This window comes from Orycteropus afer, unplaced genomic scaffold, assembly GCF_000298275.1.
Source record: "Orycteropus afer afer isolate SDZICR_OR568_19922 unplaced genomic scaffold, OryAfe1.0 scaffold00139, whole genome shotgun sequence".
NCBI classification, from domain to species: Eukaryota; Metazoa; Chordata; class Mammalia; order Tubulidentata; family Orycteropodidae; genus Orycteropus; species Orycteropus afer.
Genome location: NW_006921726.1, coordinates 7,079,147 through 7,084,456, shown reverse-complemented (window position 1 = coordinate 7,084,456; position 5,310 = coordinate 7,079,147).

The window sequence follows — 5,310 nt, the reverse complement described above, 5'->3', positions numbered from 1 at the left end:
ATAAGTATTGATTTGGACGAAGAGAAGGGTAATGGACCAAATGTGAGTGATCAACATGGTGGCATTGAGGCAGAGGAAGACATAGAGAGGTACATGAGAGATGCAGACAACAAAGATGAACCCTTATGCACATACAGTACTGTGCTATCAATGAAAGCAAACCTGGGTATAGGGATGGATAGATGGGTGGACAGGCTGAACTATTATGTATGCCTATGCAGTGGGGAGTGTACCCAAGACCATGTATGGGGTTGGTGGACAATGATTCTACAAGTGTATTTGTAAGTTCTGTATGAATTCTCAGGTATATAGTAGAGCTGACAAGGGACAATATTGTCATCACTTTTTGGTCACAGCCAGCTACCCAGAGAGACCAAGTAGTTGAACCTGTGGTCTCGGGACCATAGTCACAGGGGACAGCAAGCTCAATTGGCATAACATACTACATGAAACATTCTCCCACCTCCTACTCTGGTGAGTAGTGACTGGGATCTTAAAAGCTTGCAAGAAGCCATCTAGATGCAATGATGCATCTCTTCTCATCCAGAGTAAAGAAGAATGAAGAAAACCAAAGATTCATGGTAATAATTAGTCCTAGCAACTTGTACACCATGCAGTCCACAGCCTATACGACTATGAAACCATAAGACCTAGATGGTGCCCAGCTACCTATCAACCAGTCAGAGGGGGGTCTATGTAGGAGATCCTGGATAGGGAGAACAATGTGGAACAAAACTCAAAATCATTTAAAAAAGAAGAAGAAGAAGAAGAAGAAGAAGAAAGGATCAGGTTTGCTGGTCTGATAGAGCCTGGTGGAACCACTGAGATTATGGCCCGTAGCTGCCCTTCAGGTCTGGTATTGAACTCACACCTGTGACTTCCAGCCAAACAAAAGATAGGCATATGAGTTGAACATTTACCTGAGGAAGGTACACTCCTTGGAGAGAACAATCATGGGAGAAAGAAGGGCTGTTTATGCACAGGGAGACAGCTCAGGGGGCAGCAGTGCATGGAGGAATGGACACAGGGAAGAGGTAACTATCAGGAGGAAGTGGGGGGGAGCTGTTGCATTGGGGTAAATTGTAGTCAATGTCATGAGACAAAGTGTATATGAACTGTTGTATGGAAAGTGAATTTGCTCTGTAAACTTTCATCCAAATCACAATAAATAAAATAAAATAAAAAGTTTGTGAGTGACCATCTATGATACAACTATTGATCTTTTTCCATCCAAAGCAGAGAAGACTGAAGAAAATCAAAGATCCAAGAAAATAATTACTCCAAAGTAGTAATGGATCACAAAAATCATAGCCATCGCTAGCCTGGTACCAGAAGAAATAGTGCTCAGCTACCACTACTGACTGCTCTGGTTGAGATCCCAATGGAAGGCTGTAGACAGAGTGAGAGAGAAATGTAGAACAAAATTCAAAATCATGAAAAAAAAAAAAGACTAGACTTACTGGTCTGAAAGAGAATGGTAGAACTCCTGAGACAATAGCCCTTAGACACCCTTCAAACCTGGTACTGAAATCACTCCCAAAAATCCCATCAGCCAAACAATGGACAGGCCTATAAAATGAACAGTAACACCTGTGAGGAACATGTTCCTCAGAAAAATCAACCATGCAATCCCAAAGGGGCAGCATCTGCCCAAAAACAACTTTCAGAAAGCAGGAAGGTGGGTGAATGGAAAGGAGGAACCCAGGGAAAAAGTGGGAAGAGTGCTATTACATTGAGACAACTGCAACTAATATCACACACACAAAAAAAATGTGCATAAATTGTTGAATGAGAAACTACTTTGTTCTGCAAACTTTCACCCAACCCACAATAAAATGCTAAAAAATTAAAATAAAAAAGATATATCTAGAATACACAAATAAATAAATAAAGAATAAAGAGCATATATGCAAAACAATAGACAACATTCTTCTCAACAGAGAGTAGTTGAAAGCATTTTCCTTGCAAATGGGAACCAGACAAACATGCCGTATATTACCACTTGTATTCAACATTGTACTGGAAGTCCTGGCCAGGGCAAGAAGGCAAGACTGAGAAATAAAAAGCATCCAAACTGGAAAAGAAGAAATAAACCTATCTCTATGTGCAGATGATATGATCCTGTACACAGATAACCCAAGAGACTCAGCAATAAAACTACTGGAATTTATTGAAAGATTCAGCAAACTGGCAGGATATAAGATCAGCATATAAAAATAAGTTGGATTCCTGTACATCAACAAAGAGATCTCTGAAAGAAAATTAGCAAAACAATACCATTTACAATAGCTACTCAAAAGATAAAATACTTAGGAATAAATCTTACCAGGGACACAAAAGACCTATACAAAGAAAACTACAAAACACTACTACAAGAAACTATGAAACCTACATAAATGGAGGAACGTACCATTCTCATGGATAGGAAAACTGAACATTGTGAAAATATCAATACTTCTCAATGATTCCATCAACATTCTTTAAGGACATGGAAAAAGTGATCACTATTTTATAAGGAAAAGAAAGAGACTTGGGTAACTGTGTTGGACTGGGTTGTCTAGAGAAACAAAACCAGTAAAGCTTATATAGAGAGAGAAAGAGAAATTTATCTTAGGAAAATGGCTCACACACTTATAGAAGTGGGCAACTCCAAAGTTTTGGATCAAACATCAAGTTGGAGGCTTTTCCTGACTCACACAGCTGCAAGGGCTCAGGAGCTCAAGGTTGGCTGGCAGTATACTGGCTGTTGACTCCAACGAATGATGAATCCAAGATCTCCAGGCCGAATGGTGGATTATTCGCTCATGGACAGTTGTAGGCAGCACAACAGAATCCCAATCCACAGAAAAATGTCTCTTTTCTCAGGATGTCCATAAACATACTGGAAGCAGACCACACCCCTAGGGAAGCTCACTTTCAATGGATTGGCTGCTCAAAACATATTCATCTGATCCCATTATGGGAATAACCACATCACAACTGCTTAAACCACACAGAATTGTGGTCCAGCCAAGTTGACACAGAGCTCCATCACAGTCCACCCTTGTCAACTTGGTGGTTGTACACATATTCTTAACCATATATAATCTCTAAATAAGGACAATTATAAAGTCATATCTGCACCTAACATGATATGCTAACACACGTACAACAAAAATGCATTAATCTTATTTACATTTCACAATTCATAACAGAAGGAAACAAAATATTTGATGCACATATAAAATGAAGAATTATAACAATCACAGTCTTCGTTTCTGCAACCGGTCATGTGTTCATAGCTGATATTCAGAACTGCCTTCTTCCACCACCTATTCTGTATTTCCCTTGCCCCCAGCAAGCACCTCAGCTGGTCATGGTTCTTTGCCTGGTGGGGTGACCCAAACCTTCATTCCTGAAGGGTCTGGGCCATTAGCAGTCATATCAGAATTGGGTTGCTGTAATTTTCCATTGACTTTAATAACAAGGCATGGTAGTACTAAGAGACATCCTAAAGAATCTCATGTATTCCAGACATATTCTTCTTTACCTCCATTATGTAATGTCAATCCAATTTCTCCTTGGTAATCAGGATCTATCACACCAGATTGCTGCATCCAGCAAAACCGCACATGTCAAGAAATGAAGCAACACGAAAGGATTAATAGTTCTCTTTTTATTTAAGGAACAGGAGCCAGGCAGACACCCTGCATGTTCTGAGAGAGTGACCTCTGATACCTTTGTTCTACTTTATTTATATGTTTCTACATGATTACATAATTAGTCTTGGAATCCATACAATCAGCTTATTCTCTACAGAGCTAAAATTTTACTCCTCTGTGTGCTCAAGGAAAACAGGTGGCCATTAAAATAATCACAGAAATCTCTTCAGGAATAAAATGTGTAAAATGATAAATGTTTACTAGGACACAGTGACCCAAAGTATGAAACATCTAAAGAAAATAAAAACATGGACTACTGAAGTAACATATAAATCTAATACTTTGATGTATTGCCAATTAAGCATTTAACAGTGAGAGAGACCTTGCCATCTCTTAAAGCAAACATTCAATCACAAGAGAGGCCTTGTCATCTCTTCACTGTAATTAGAACATGTGCCTTACAATCATGTTCTTTTGGGGTCTTTTTCTTAGTTCCCAACACCAGATAGTACAATAATATCCTTCTTTGTCTGTTAATCCAGAGGCATGAGGAAGTCAAAATGGCCGAGTGGAATTCTTAATTTTCAATTCGATGCAATCAGTATTGTGTCTCCAGGTGGGAGTGTTTCTCAAAATCTCCTATACAGCCACAATAGTCAAAAGAGCCTGGTATTGGTACAATGATAGACACATAGACCAGTGGAAAGACTTGAGAAATCAGAAATCAGAAATAGATGTATCCACCTATGGATAGTTGATCTTTGACAAAGGACCAAAACCCATACAATGGAAAGATATAGTTTCTTTAACAAACGGTGCCGGCAAAACTAGATATCGATTTGCAGAAAGATGAAACAAGATCTATACTTCATACTATGAACAGAATCTAACTGAAGTCGGGACAGATACTTATGTGTAAAACTTGAAGCTATAAAGTTCATCAAAGAAAAAATAGGGACAATCTTAGAAGCCCTACCTCATGGTATAAATAGACTATCAAACATAACCAAAGATGCACAAACAACAGAAGACCACTAGATGACTGGGACCTTCTAAAAATTAAATTCCTATGCACATCAAAATACTTCTCCAAAAGAGGAAAAAGAGAATCTACAGATTGAGAAAAATTATTTGGCAATGACATATATGACAAGCGACTTATCTCTGAAATATATGGAAAACTTCAATACCTCAACACCAAAAAGACAAGTGATCCAATTAAAAAATTGGCAGAGGACATGAACAGACACTTCACCAAAGAACATATTCAGGCAGCCAACAAGAAATGTTAGCAATCATTAGCCATTGTTGTTGTTGTTGTTGTTGTGTGCCATAGAGTCAGCCCCGACTCATAGCGACCCCTCCATGGGTTGCCAAGGCAGTATCACCACAGAAGTAGATTGCCCCATCTTCCTTCCGAGGAGTGGCTGGTGGGTAGTTTAGCCATTACCAAACTAAAATTCACTACTGTGGAGTCGTATTCGACTCATAGTAATGATCCCTTCTTGGGTTTATAAGGCAGTATCACTACGGAAGTAGACTGCCAAACGTCCCTTCCAAGGAGTGACTGGTTGGTGTGAACTACCAGCCATCTGGTTAGCAGTCAAATGCCTTAGGCACTATGCTACCAGAGCTCCTAGCCATTAGAAAGATGCAAATCAAAACAACA